A 15938-nucleotide genomic window follows, 5' to 3' on the forward strand; every position below is an offset into this window, starting at 1 on the left:
TTAAAAGGTAATATTATAATTGCATGACATTATTTCTTTTAATTTTTTGTCTTTATAGAATAAATTCCAAGAGAGATTTGACGTATGTTTACTCAAGAATCTAAGCAAATTAAATTTCACTCGTTTTTTTACCCGAATTTCTCACATTGGAATAAAGCAAGGAAACTAAGAAGAAATGTGGAGAGGGTGTGAGAGAAAACTGGAGATTTTTAATCTCGCGTCAATCATTTTTGCAAAGTTAAGAGGACCTGAAAAAATTTGTATTAACTAATAAAAAGAAAATCAAAGGAGGGTTAAAGCTAATTGATTTTACAAGGGGCTCTAAAGAGGCAGATTAATTAGACTGAAGACTCTTCTTGTAGAGGGAATGTCGTTCTTTACCTTCACATCTTTAAGTATTAAAAAAACAAAAAACAAAGAACAAATTACTAAAGATTCTTTATAGAAAACACCTCACTTGAAATTTCATCAGCTTTGTTTAATGAAATGAAATCTTGTAACATATTCACTATTAGAACGGATTTCCCTTAGTAAAGAGTCTTAATTAATTAATAAAGTCAAGGCTCCCAAAGGAACATTAAGATCTAGACTGAGTGGGATGGTATTAGATTTAATTAAAATTACATTATAAATCAAATCATTGCGTCGTTGAAAAATACATCATTCAACCCGTTTTATAAAGACTCTAGAAAATTTGTATTGAACAAATGTAATTCTCATATGAAATACTCATGCGCCTTTGGTTCAAAAAGAGCTGGAGGAACGGAGTTGATAAGCTTAAGAGTATTACGGAGGAATTCTTGGCATCATTTGCAACAAAAAATTCTTTATAAAGAAAAGAAGGTATTACTACTTTTTAGCAAACAGTTGCCTATATTTCTCGAAACTATTCAAGCTACAGCAATTTCAATAAGCTCACTAGAAAGAAGGTTAAATTTCCTTTAAAAATAAGCTATATAATATTGAAATAATTGATATTTCAAAATAATAATATCCAGTGTTTCATTTTGCGGCCCAAACATAAGAAATAGTAAGTTTCTAATTTTTTCCAAAAACTTTGGACTTCATTTTTCTCAAAAATATTATGTATGTTTAAAACGTACACTCCTCATGAAAAACATATACATACAATCACCTTTCGAAAGGTATATCATGAGCAGTGGTTATTTTGAAAATAATTGCAGAAATTTCTTATTAATTGACAAAAATAGGCCTCAAAACAGCGTCGGCATTATGAAAGGAATTCACCTACCATAAGAATATAATTGATTATAAACATCCAATCCAGTACCATTTTTTGCAAACGTGTAATTTAATAATTTATTAATTTAAGAACTATATTCAAAAATATAAAATTTACATTACAAATAATAAAATAAAATAAAAAGAAGAAAAATGAATAAGATGTTAAATGAGTGTTAGGTACCAATTTCAAAAGAAAGGATTTTCGTTTAACGAGTTTTGATCTGTGTGCTATTCTTTAGTTAATTAGAAAAATATGCTAAATATGTGAATAAAACACAGTTATTCTTGAACTAACAATAAACTTTTGGAATTAACAGGTTGTGAAGAACCAATGAATAAGTCGAGAACTTACTTATCGCTCTAATCTAGTGCAGCATGTACCTTCAATGGCCTCTCTGTGTCTGATTTGGTGGAATGGCTCTGCAGACCTCAGATATTCGTCCCCTCATCTGAGCTTGTGCCAGGGACTCCCGATTTGACACCGCTAGATTTTTTTTCTTATGGAGAGCATTAAAAAAAAAAAGGTTTATTTTGCGTGCCCATGACATCAGATGAGGGGAAGAATATCTAAAGTCTGCAGAGCCATTCCACCAGATCAGATAGTGAGGCCATTTGAATAAGCGGAGAATAAAGGTTAAATGAAGAATTAGTGCAGGGTTATAAACTTTAAGCTTGGACTAGACAAAGCTAAATCCAGATTAAAAGATTAAAATAGTAGTAAATCTTCAGTCATTAAAGCAATGGCCTAAAAATAAAAATATTGATAAAATAAGAAGATATTCCTTTGATCGGCAGACTTTGGAAAACAATTTCCTTAAACTTTTATCAAATCAAATCAAGTCAAAATATAATTTTATCTATAAATATATTTTTTTAATTTATTAAAAATAACATACAAACTTAAATCCAACCTTGGCTAATAAGCCGTAAATCCAGATAAGAAGAAAAGCTTGTACTATAACAGCAAAGTTTGTAGTATCCAAGATTGATTGCAAAATAATGTAATTTATCAGAAACTAAACTTTATTAATAAAAAGAAAAAGGAGCGAAGAAGAAAGATCATTTCATCACAGAAAATTGTGAAGGTGATCAATGAATTTAAAAGAAATGTTAACCAAATACTGGGCAGTGTGTTGTAAGTACATTAGTCTCATTGGTTTGATCTTATAAAGTGCAGCCACTGGCAAAGTAAAAACCGTCTAATAAATGGAGAGCGAAGAAATATTTTGTTTCATGAATTGATCAGATTTATTGCTAGATATCTATAGCTTAATTTTCGTTTTAAAAAACCTCTAAATTTTGTGCTTGTTTCATCACATTAAAATGATTAAAACTACATACATGAAAATAAAATTAATATATAATATTTTTAAGCAAACCAAATTGACTGAAATAACCTGAGGCAGATTTTTCTTAAACAGAACAGTTTACGAAAGAGGTAAAATTGAGTTTTCACTCACAATTCCAGCTTTTGCCTTTACTTCCCCTAATTTTTCATTTATTAATTAAGCCTTTCATAAACACAGATACAGATATTCATGTTAATCATACAAAATCCTATACATACACAAATATACACTGCTTATTATGAATATATACACTCTCGAACAACTACAAGGGATAGAAAACTGTAATTCGCGACTCTAGTATTAGGATTGCTAGCATTTCGTTTCGCAGCAATATGAGATGTCAGGTCGATTAATTTGTTTGTTTTTTTTAAATTGTTCACAGTTCAAAGAGATTCGAAACAAAGAATTTTATATAAATAAGTTACAATTACTTATTTTACTCGAGCTAAATTACTTATTTTTCACAAATACTTCTTAAAATTTAAGTGCTGCTAGAGCACGTTTCGAATCACTTTAAAGTTTTAAAGTAAACTAAATTTTGGGATACCAAAAAACTTTTTAAACATTTATTCGCAAACTACCCACTTTAAAGGGTCATTCACTCAAAAATAAAAATTTGCAGCAGACAGATAATTATGCCAAGGAGATCATCAATAATCAGATGTTTTGTAATTTTTGAAAAGTAAATTAGAAGACAGTTAGGAACGAGCGGTTTCTTTTGGTATTCTATTGAAAGTGGTGATTCTCAAATTTGGTAAACTAACTTACATGCACTTTTTTCTCGTTCTTAAATTGTGGTATATTATAAATAATATCCTTTTGAAAAATGATTTCCACAAATCATCCGCAACATCAGAAATAACAACATAATTTTATACATTACTTTAAATTGAAACGAATTTTTATTGATTTTTCTAATTAAATTTCTCCGATAATATTTACTTAACAGGTTTTTAAACTAATACGTAGCATACTATTTTAAAATTTGATTATTTTAAACAATAGGCAAAATATTGCCTTTGCTGAAAATCAGTTAATTAATTCAAAGGAATAAGTTTTAATTAATATTTCACTTAACAAACCAAAAGATAACACAGAATAAAAACAGCGTATCATATAGACAAATAACTGAATCAAACATGCATGACACTGAATTAGAATAAAAAGATAAATCTACAGTAAACAAAAAAACACGGGTATAATAATGAATATTTTGTCTGTTTATCTAACCAATTGTCAGGATATGAAATTATATTATAAAAGAAAAGCTTGGAAAGGAAATGAAAAAGTTATATAATCTATTGAAAGGTTTAACAGTCCGGATGTAGTAAACAACAAACTAAGGGGAAAGAAACCGTAACTATAAACTTAAGTTTGACGACCGTAATTCGGCTAAAAGCAGAAGTTGACGATAAACTGATCGTATAAAAACTTACGATTGGAATAACAAGGAAATTATAAAGGATATTTATGATCATTTATTAGCTTTACAGGCTCTGTAAATCTAATACTTCCTTTAAGTATTTTTTTTAATTATCACGAAAAGTTAAAAATCTTTTTTTTTGTGATGACAGCTAAGTACGAATTCAACAAGTTACTGCATGAACCAAAGAATTTTCAAATTTATTTTAAAAAAATAATAAAGATAGAAAACTCGATATGATAGTCATGTGCGGAATGTGGTGATCAGGTTTGTTAAGGTAGGATATTGGGTAATCTTCTCTAGAGATAAGGAGCTACTCACCCTGTGTGGATGCTGGGACGGACTGAGTATGAGTCACCAAGCTGGCACGTCACGGGTCTGCCAGCCAAGTACGCGCAGAAGCAACCCACCACCCAGTGACGTCACAGTTCGATACCTAGAGCGCCCCTCACACGAGGGTAGGTTACCCACAGCGTGCGCTGGTACACCCAATGCTGTCTGTGTGATGGTACAGCCCCACATATTAACGTGATACGTTTTAATTAGCGAGTATTGCGTCTTGTTTAACATACCCAACCATAGTTTAAACCAAACCTCTATCTATTAAAAAAAAAAAGGGAAAAAACGACATATTGCACATACGAATTATTATTTACCATTACCGAATTATAAATCATTTCGTTGAAATTAATCTTGAACACCAGAAGGTTGCGCTGATTGCCGCACACTTCCACTTATTAAAAGGAAGCGAGTGCACCTTATGTTCGGTACACCGAACTTGCAATACATATGTGTATTGAAGGCTAGCATACTGTTCCTATTAAAAAGAGTTTGATTAAATGAATTTAATAAAATCTCACTTCAGGCGCCACGGTAGCCGAGCGGTTAGAGGCGAGGCCCGCATGGCATAGATAGTATGTATTATGGAAATGGGTTCGATTACCCGGTCTAGGCCTTGGATTTTATTTAATGGTTTAATAAAAGAAATTTACAGTAAAGTATGTTTACAAGACGCCTCCGTTCTTGACACCTACTTGTGGTAGTAGTTGGATTTGAAGCCCGCCTGATAAATACGCATTACTTTACTCTACTTTAAAATCACATAAAACAATGTAAAAATAATGCAATAGCCTATTTTTCGGTCGGGACTTTACGTCCAACTTTCAAATCAGAATGTCATGGACAGGGGCGCAGAAACCCACTAAAATTGCCATAATTGTCTAATGAATTTCTGCTAAGTGTGCGCTTAATTAGTAAATTCTCATTTTTACATTATTCATTCAAACAAATTAACTGAATATTACAATTTTAACAGTTCGTTAAATTCATTATTATTAAATCCAAATTTAAATTATAAGTTAACGATAGGTTTGAAAAATGTTATAAACGTGAAAACCCTCCCTTTTCTATAATTTAGTGATACAATTGTTGTGCAACATTACGTTGCTGAGGCTAATTTAACGCGATACTTCTACAATTAAAACAAATGCAAAGAACTAAACTGGATAAATTACTTGACATTTGCAAATTATATATTCCTAGTAACTAATCAACAGCTAGATTACTTACTACTGCTAGTTGTAAATATATTTTATTGTAGGTACAATAAAAATTAAAAATTGTAAATTTTTGCATTTCTAAAGCTTAAGTTAATGCAAAATTTTAAATTTGATAACTCACATAACTTTAAACGAGTACCCCTCAACTTTTAGCGAGAAGTCTCGCAATTCATCTTTCAAATATAACTTCGGTTGAAACACAAAATAGAAAATCTAAACATTACCAACACTTCCTTACAACGAACTTTTATATTAGGAAACAAAATTGTATCTAGAAGACTGCCGGGCATTATTCAATACAGTGTGGACATTTGAAAGTGGGTGGAAGGCGTGACGCCATTAGAAAAAGCTTTGGCACTTTTTATATCTCCGTAATTTTTTACTAGCTCAGATAAAATAGATATTTTTTTTCGCAAAACTTGACACTGATTGTGTTCGCGTTAAAGAAACGCAATTAACCAGCAATCAGTTCAAACCTAACCCTTGTCTTCCCTAAGAAATGCTGGCAAGTATGGTCAGTACCAAGGCCAATAAATCTTCCTGAGAATGGCGGTTTAGACTTATTCTCGAAGACACTGTTTCTGTAGTACGAGGGTGGTTTGAAAAGTCCGTGCAAAGTCAGAGACTACTGGCGCGTATCGAGGTTATGTTTAGTTAGTAGCATCTCTTGGAAGAACACACACCAAGTTTCAGCCAGATCGGTCAATTTCTTTGTGTTTGGCATTCGTTTGAATCGAGGAAGTCGAGTGATTTTCAAAAAATGGACAAAAAAGAATTTCGTGTGTTGATTAAACACTACTTTATGAAAGGCAAAACGCCTCAGGAGACTAAAGAGAAGCTTGATAAACATTATGGTGACTCTGCACCTTCGATTAGAACAGTTTATAAGTGGTTTCAAAATTTTCGGAGTGGCCATATGGGCACAAGTGACGCTGAACGTTCTGGACGCCCTGTTGATGTTACTACTCCAGAAATCATTGATAAAATCCATGATATGGTGATGGATGACAGAAGAGTGAAGGTGCGTGAGATTGCTAGTGCTGTGGGCATCTCGAATGAACGGGTACATAATATTTTGCATCAACATTTGGACATGACAAAGCTATCCGCAAGATGGATGCCGCGATTGCTCTCGCTTGACCAAAAACGAAATCGTGTGAAGTGTTGCAAGGACGGTTTGCAGCTGTTCCAGAAGAATCCGCAGGACTTTAAGCGTCGTTTCGTCACTGTGGATGAAACATGGATACATCACTACACTCCTGAGACCAAAGAACAATCTAAACAATGGGTTACCAAGGGGGAATCTGCGCCAAAAAAGGCGAAGACCGTTCCTTCGGCCGGAAAGATTATGGCGACTGTCTTTTGGGATTCGCAAGGAATAATCCTCATCGACTATCTGGAAAAGGGTAAAACTATTACAGGTGCATATTATTCATCGTTATTGGACCGTTTGAAAATCGAGCTGCAAGAAAAACGCCCACGATTGGCCCACAAAAAAATCCTTTTCCATCACGACAACGCACCAGCTCACACCTCAGCAGTTGTGGTCGCAAAATTAATGGAAATAGGGTTCCAACTCGTTTCACATCCCCCCTATTCTCCAGACTTGGCTCCCTCGGACTACTATTTGTTCCCCAATATGAAGAAATGGCTGGCGGGAAAAAGATTTTATTCAAACGAGGAGGTGATTGCAGAAACGAATGGCTATTTTTCAGACTTGGACAAATCCTATTATTCGGAAGGGATCAACAAACTAGAGCAGCGTTGGACGAAGTGTATAAGCCTAAAAGGAGACTATGTTGAAAAATAAAAAAGGTTTACCCCAAAAAATTAAGTAGTTCTTATTTTTGCACGGACTTTTCAAATGACCCTCGTATGTTACCTACTATTTTAAGTTCTCCCTCCTTTCTGTGTTTCTCTTAGAAAGATTGGTTGCTTATCCCTAAAAAAGGGTACCGCCAGATTGGGCACTGATTCCAAATTCAACCACGATAATGGCCGTCTTCCGACCTTCGAGGTCTTAAGGTAACTTTACTACGTTATTATTGGCCAATAATTAAGCTGTAATGTTTTAGGGATGAGTTTAATTTAAATGACAAATCTCCAACAAAGAATGATTTTTTAATGGATTCAATTTACACTATTAATAAATAATATGATCATTTCCTAGTTTCCTACACAATGAGTACATCGATTCTAGTATCTAGTTTCTTTTAATCACTATTCAAGATGTAAGCTTCTTCTTTTTTATTATTATCTGTCATAACTTTATAATTATACTGAACTTTATGCTTGCATTTTATTGTTGTTTCAATAAGATTAATGTTTATTTTTTCGAACCAACCCTTCTATAAGCGTTATTTCAAATAAAGTCACAATTATAATTGTAATTAAGTTTTTTTTTTTTTTTTTTTTTAAAAGAGACAGGAAGTATTTATTATACTAGCAAGATTTGTAATTAGCATTTTTCTAATTAAATGGTTTCCAGTTTTATTTTTATGATAAAAAACACAATTAAATTTTTAATTATCTACTTACTACGCACCATTTTGTAATCTTGACAAACTTTCACCATAACGGAACTATTTTTAAATACAGTTAAATAAAATAAATGATAACCAAATCATTGAGTTGAGCGTAGTAGGATTCACTGTGGAGGAATCAAAACTTTAACGGTAGGATGACAGTCAAGTGCACTACAATCTCTTCTGATTCAGGTAGACAGTCTTCTATTGGCATGATTTGTTACTTGTTTGTGAAAATTAAATTTAAGAAGTATGTTACACAAGAATAGAACAAGGGCATTTTTAAGACAGAACTAACGTAATAAGGCTAGGGAATGACATCAAAAAAGGACAAGTTTTATGACCTGTGGTACAATAGTTAGTACTTCGGTAAAAAAAGATATGCTAGTACTTTTTTTTTTTTTAATGCGAAAGGGGATAGGAGTTAGATGTTTGACTTTCCAAAAGATGCCGTCTTTCTTATAAGCCCTAGAATAAGCCCTTCGAATGAAATACAATAATTTAAATACCCATTCTGATTTGTAAACTTCAAGGAAGGAATTAGTTAACAAAAATTTCCGAAACAATCTCCAATATTAGTTACGATACTAAAACACTCAATACCAGATTTGAAAGAGCTGAACTAAAAAGGAGCAATACGCAAAATTTGAAATGTTTTTTTTTTAAAAACATGAAAAATTATTCATTTAATAACTAACAAAGTGATGACGATCAAAAAGGAAAATTAAACAAAAAAAAGATTAATTTAACGCCATTTTTTTTTTTACAATAAACTTATTTATTTGTTTTCCTGCTGCAAAGCAAATAAATTTAAGTTTGAATTCCCTCTTTGGGGAGATAAATAACAGGTGAAATATAAATAAATAAAAAAAAGGGAAAAGTGAATAAGATGAGGACTTTTAGTAGGTGGGGATGCTGTAAATTAATGGAGGTGGCTTACAGCTGCAGATAAACACAATTATCTTGTTTTAAATTAAAACACATCATTGGCTAGTTCTCTCTTTCTCAGTTCCACAGTAGTGGGGATAAATGATTAGTGTAGTCTTTATTTTAAAATATATTAATAATAAAAATGCTATATTCAAACTATAATTCTCATGATCGATTTTTTGCCTTAGCATTAAGTTCGACTTGTACCCAATGTAAATGTTGATATGTTGTGGAGAGGATTTAGGCATGCAGCCTGAAACCTCCTTTTATATATATTTGTATAAAAAAATTTAAATTGTAAATAAACATTTTCACATTCAAATTCAATTCATGATCGACGCAACGTCTAGATAAAATAGGTCAACTGGAATTTTCTTTAACTAGTTTTTCTATTTCCTGCAACGTTTTCCTATTTCGTTCCAATTCCTTGAATGGTTATAAAAATCTGTGAAATTCAGTTGCAGGTATACCTTTACTTTTATTGATTTTTTTTGCTGAAACACTTTTCAGGATGCATTCCTTCAGGAAGTTCTTGCACAGCACTTTTATTTGCAAGTTATGGTCTTAATCTCATTATATTTTATAGCTCTTCCACTACCATAAAAACAGAAATCACCAGAAGTGCTTTTAGAGATAATGTTTTTCAAAGTTCTAATTATGTTGAGAATAAATTCAGAGATAGATCGAAGGGAAACCTTTACGGCTTCCCGTAAGTTTTTGAAGTGTAATGGCTAGAATTTTGTACGTTAAAAAAAGATGCACTAATTCAATCTGTTCTAACATAATTTATCTTGAATAACCAAACAACAACAAGTTAAGATTTAGAGAGAGTAAGTTCGTGAGGTACTGTGAGAGATAGTAGCTAATTTCCTTCAAACTCTTTAGAACATTCGGCAAAGTCGAAGTGACTGATGTGAAATGATTATGCAGTACCCAGCGTCTATAGTTCAGAACCATTGAAAGGACCCACAAGAAAGCTGGGTTTATTTCCTTTCTTCACCGATATGCTAGCATATTCTGCCATGCGTTTTTATCTTTATTATCAAAAAACTTCTAGTAGACTAGGGGGGAGCTGTTAAGATGTGCTCCGGTCATAGTAGCCCCGTTCTGGCATGAAATGTAGGCCTTAGGATTAGTCATGTCAATGCTGAACAGATATTATTGCAGATAACAGAGTTCTGTCAACAAACTGCAACTTGTCACAAATTTTTTCTTGAAGGACCATTTCCTGCAGCTTCTTTAAGGGCTTCCAATTACTTGAGTTCCGCTAATCTTCTCTGTTCCACATCCACGTTTCTTTTAAAGACATCAATGCAAAGGGTTGATCTTTTTGGGTCATCAAGGTCCGTTTATTGGCTAAACAAAAAAACCTTTTGGTTGCCATCCACTCCGCAGTACCCTATAATTCACTAAAAACCAAAGTGAACCTACGCACCTCCCTAGCTTCCATTCTACAGAGCATTGCACATCTCATACCATTCGCCTGATGCATTACAACGTAGAATATGGCTGACTGAAAGTCAGTAAAATATGACAGAGCGTTGGAACAGCCGCGTTCATAAACTTTTCCATCGCTATCTATCGACTTTTTTTTTTAGCACAGTTCGTAATTCGGCTCCTGGCGACTGAAGAGTATGACATTCAAAATAAACTTAGAATACACGTCGGCAATAACGTTTGTGCTGAATCTATCTCGTTTGTTGCTGCCTTAAATTCTCAAATCATGCTATTTTTTTTAGTCGTGGTAAACTGCCTTGTGCCAATCACAAGTCATAGTGTAATCTAGTATTTTTTATTATTTATTTACTTTTTAATTATTTTATTTATTGCTATTAACATAGAGTTGATATTCTCGGTATTACAATTTAAAATAATAACTTTTACCAAATAATTATATAATTACAAAATAATAAGGATCATGAAAGAAAAATTAATTAAAACTTAACTTTCCAAATTTCGCATATTACACCAAAAAGAGAAAGAACAAACTACTAATTAATGGAGACAGAGTTCTTCAAGTTTACATAATATTAATTATTAACATTGACAATGTTGTTAGTTTTCATTTTAATCCTGCTGACAGTATAGAGATCTCTAATAGGTAAAAGTAAACATTATTTATTGTTTCAATACTATCAAAAGTTAAGATATTAACTAGATTTGATGTGCTCTCTTTAGATACAATATATTGTTTCAAAACTTTTGATCGGAGACTGGAATAAATAGGGCATTCTAATAAGAGATGTTCCACAGAATTTAATATTAAATATTTGCACAATTTACAGACCTCTTCCTTATAAAAGTAATATACTTCACCATTTATTAGTAACCTGACTACGTGTATTCTCATTCTGAACTTCGCAAATAACTGAACTTCGTCAAATGTGTACCGAAATGGGTGATTATTTCACTTCCTTCTACAAAAAAGAAATAAATATCAGCGAAAGTTGTTTATTTTATTAACATAGGAACAAATTACGATTAAACCATGCCAAATAGCAGGATACAGTGCTAGCATTATATTTAAATTGGAGCAGAGAGAGGGAGCGGAAGTGGACTGACGAGGAGGAAATGTAAGGGAATCAGATCAACATGGAACACATCCTGGTCTGCATGTTTAGTAAAAGTTATTTTTTTTAATAAATAAAACATAGTGAGTCCAATCCAAAAAAAAAGTCAATATCCTGGAAAGAGTAGACAAGCACCCCATCTATAGTTTGCCTGTTAGAACGGGAGAAGGTTTTCAACGCAGTACTGGGATTTATATATAGGGCACACAATAGCTAGGTGTTATCAGAGTTGAACGTATATAAACCTATTACTGGTCCGATTTATCGTTTTCCCCTATTCAGAGCGTTTGTTCGGGCGCCCAGTTTAGCTTTGCAGACAGTTAGAATGCTATATGGAACGGGCCAGGAGGCGGCTAGTACAACGTATTCACCAGTTTAAATACTGCCAACTTTACAATCACAATAAACGGCAAACCGATCAATTGTGCGAATATTAACTATCCACTTGCCAAAATGTTTGGTTGTTATCGTCAATAAGCTATCTCTATTTTCAACATTAATCCGCACTATATATCTCTACCTGACAAAAGTCAAATGGGAATTTAATGAACATATTCTACTGCTATAACGAACAATAAAAATGATTTGAACAGCCAAATGACATTACTCTATATAGGTACCATTGTAATTTCTAAATTTATTTTCCTAAGTTCAGTTTCCTTTTTATGAATTCTTATTAAAAAAAGTTATGGTTGTTAAAAAGTTAACAACAGCTTGTAAACAATAAGAATGGCCAGTAAGTAATTGGATTGTACATAAATCTGCGATCAATCCTTGCCCACAAAATGCAAAATGAATGCTGCGTTTTTCTACAAAAAAAATTAGAACCTAAATAAAATAACTTTTTTCTGAAATCTAAACTCCCACGGGGAAATCCCGGCTCGAATCCAGTTGCCAATTTTAATAAGAGAGAGCTAGATTCTATAAAGAGAGCCTCTTACAATTGATAGTCCATAGAAGAACAGAGTCGTCTGGTGAGCATTATCGTTTAATGAAACTCGATGAAGCCACGCTAAATTCTCGGCAATTCTATTGAGTAAAATGGTTCACTTCTTTTCAATCTGTAAATCTGTTCTATTTTTTTATTTTATTTTGTAAAGAACTTGAGGGTAGGCTACTTCTTATACTGCAAAGAAAATATTGAATTGAATAGAGAAACTATGACTGGAAAAAGTAGAGTTTGGATAGTTCAATATCAAAATAATAACACTAACTCAATAAAAGGGCCTTTCTCCCTTTAACAGGAAAATAGTATTGACATTATTTCTCAAAACTATAAGTCTAGTTACTAGAGTTGACCTAAATATATTTAATTAAGGTCCAACCTAAAGATAAATATTCCTCGACAGATATTACTTTTTATTATTCTTTCATTGATTGATTTTGCTCATTGACTTCTAATACTAAGAGCGCAATATTATTTAAATAATATTGAACACTAAGGTTTATAAATTTTTTTTTAGAATAAATATATGTCTCTTATTTAAAAGAATCAAGAAGGCCATTAAAGAATATACATTAACAATTAGAAGTAGATTTCAAAATTGAACATCCTTCTTAACTTAACCTTAGTCAATAAGAAACTGATGTCGGACTGAATTCAGTCGCTCATTGAAATAGGAAACTCAAACATTCGCAATTTGTTATTGAAAGGTCAATGAGAAAGTACGGACTGGCCGACTTAGAGAGTTACTTTGAACTTAAATCAAATAAGTAGTATATAAGAAACCTGAAAGTGAAACCTTCAGAGGTTCAAGGAAAAACACACATCTTCTAGAGGTGAAAGCATTTGCTAGCATTAAAGCGACCAATTGCCGCCGTTATTGCTATTCATGGTTTATGGATCTTAGATCGATCTATGATAATGAGATGATAAAAAGCATAAGCAAAGTACTTCATATTTCTCTTTGGCAAAATATACTATAGCTCTAAACTCTTCAAGGCGCAATATTTACACATCTACATAGCCTTTATTCCTCTCACATCCTGGTATTCTTCATTAAAAGCCCACTTAATTAGAGGTTGAACTAAAATTGATCGCGTATTCTCATCTTCCCCACCATCCGCGACAACCAGTGCCAATTTTGAGAATCCTAAGATCCTGATTACTGGTAGAATGTCTTGCAAGAGCTCTTGTTTCTGAGCTCTAAGCCATTGGTTAAAGTAGGTTCATCGAAAAGCTTTTAGCAGTGATATAAATCTTTCCAATTTTGCGGACTTCCAGTCTGATGGTAGAGACACAAAATAAGAATTGTAAAGAAATGCTCATAGATGGCAAGAACATCGTTCAGCAGTGAATATGGAGCACTGCGGTATTTATAGGAACAAACCAGTGTATCGCCTCGCTAAAGAAGATTTCCCAATGCCAGCATAAACATAGTAACAGCTAAGATTATAACAAAAATTTTAGTAGCTGAATTATGTAAATAGAAAATTTAGATAAAGATGAAGGAAAAACAAAGAAAATTTCACTCTTAAAGTCAAAACAAATTCTAAATGTCTGCACCCCAAAGAAAATGTCCTGACAGAAATGGATTGATAAGAAACATTACAAAACGTTTTAAGCAGTGTTGCTAAGCTGGAAACCTTAACGAACTGTTGTGGCCTAGGTGAAGGAGAAGGGATGAATAGAGGGGTGATGAACTGATGAATGTTTATCTTGCCAAGGCCCTCTCATCGTCAAAGTCACCATCATCAACATCATGAGGAGAAGAACAAGAGGAAAGGTCTCGGAGGACTAGCCTATTGCGTGACAGTAGATAACGATCAAAGACAATACGCACACACTACTTCCGGAGGGGTTGACGGACATACTTTACAAACTCTAAGGTCTTTAAGTACAAGCAGTGGGTATACTATAAGCAGAGAGCAGAGTCTGGTAGCGCTAGAGGTGAATCAAATGTAAATCAATGTTCCGCCCAACTCCAACACATAATCTTAACTTCCCTTCCACTCATTTTGATGTCACTTGCACAAAGACATTACTCTTCTTGTTACCTCTACTTCTTCCCACTGTTAAATACATATGCGACCTTATGTTAAAATAGTGTATCACTAAAGGGATATTATTTAAACTAACTTTCAAAGACAGCTGATAAAGATAACTGAATATGAAAAATAACTATTTGCTGTTAGTAAATTGTTGTGATTAGTTTACAATAATTAAGTACTTAATTGCTTCTTCATTTTATTGGGTTTCCATTTCAAATTTAAACAATGAGTTCTAAAAATGTTGTAGTTTCAAGCTGGCAGCATAACGCTTGATTTCAACCAATTTTGGTTTTGGAAAAACCATGATCTTGGCGTTCTTTTAAATAGGCTTCCTGGACCCGGAAAGAAACATTTTGGACGAAAAGTAATCGGTATTTTGGCCATTTTTTTTTTTTTTTTTTATCATCGTTCAATGATATCATGATGCATCACTTCCATCATTCTTCATGCTGATTGCAAAATATTTCAATGTTAGCACACTTTCTTCCATTTGTTACTAATATTTAATTTTATATTACTTCTGTGTATAGTGTGGCAATAGAATACTAATGTCATTAGTAACATAAGCCCATTTTATAACGAAAGTCTTTGTATTTTCTCTTATTTGTGGATCAGTTTCCAAATGTTAATAATACGCCTTCTTAAAGCAAAAATTAGGCAGATTTTCTCTACTATATTAAGTAAATCTGATAGACGATCTCCCCCTCTACTAATTCTTTCAAAGAGGGACTTTTCATCTTTAATACTCGCAATCCTATAAGAATAATGGAATAAAGGCAATTTACCAGTAATCTTTTTTACGGCAAAATTTAAAGGCTAAATTAGCTCATTGAGGAGATGAAAAATTGAGAAATAGAAGTCTTAAAACTTTTATTTTCGACACGTGGTATTTTTCATGCACTTACTTATTGGTAAAAGGAAATATTGAGTTCAGATTCAGCCAAATTTTCAGTATGAATTTCACCGAAAATATTTATTTTATAGTCCCTTAAGTCCAAAAAATGAATTTTTAGAAAATGATATGCGTTTGTTTGAATGGGGAAAAAGAGAATCGCAAGAAAGTTTGTATTTATTCCCATTAACTTAGCGATCAATCCTTCACTAATTGGATTTTTCACTTTTCATTTTACTCTAAAGTTTTTAGATAAAGTGTTACAATCTACAAATATCTGAAAGTGAATACACTTAAGATGCTTGTCCTAATGCCAACTTGATATTTCACATTATGACTAGCTTCTAAGGAGAATCTGCATTCGAAAAATACTAGTAGAGACACGACATAACAAATTTTAAAGTTATTATGCGACTAAATTCAATAATTGGAATAGTTTTTCAACAGTTTAATA

The 15938-nt window shown here is 32.6% G+C and overlaps 1 protein-coding gene across 3 annotated transcripts in view; it reads right to left on the reverse strand.

The window, feature by feature from the left end:
* Positions 1–15938, reverse strand: part of hwt (SH2 domain-containing adapter heavyweight) — a 221008-nt gene that overhangs the window by 76923 nt on the left and 128147 nt on the right. The window contains exon 1 of one of the 3 annotated variants that reach the window (XM_074122205.1): positions 4339–4360. The exons of the other annotated variants lie outside the window; for them this stretch is intronic. The gene's annotated coding sequence lies outside the window, so the exon portion shown is untranslated. Of the gene's footprint in view, positions 1–4338; positions 4361–15938 lie in introns of those variants that run through there. 3 annotated transcript variants of the gene reach the window in all.

The sequence above is a fragment of the Rhodnius prolixus genome, unplaced genomic scaffold, assembly GCF_049639745.1.
Source record: "Rhodnius prolixus isolate KJV_2025 unplaced genomic scaffold, Rpr scaffold_8, whole genome shotgun sequence".
Lineage (NCBI taxonomy): Eukaryota > Metazoa > Arthropoda > Insecta > Hemiptera > Reduviidae > Rhodnius > Rhodnius prolixus.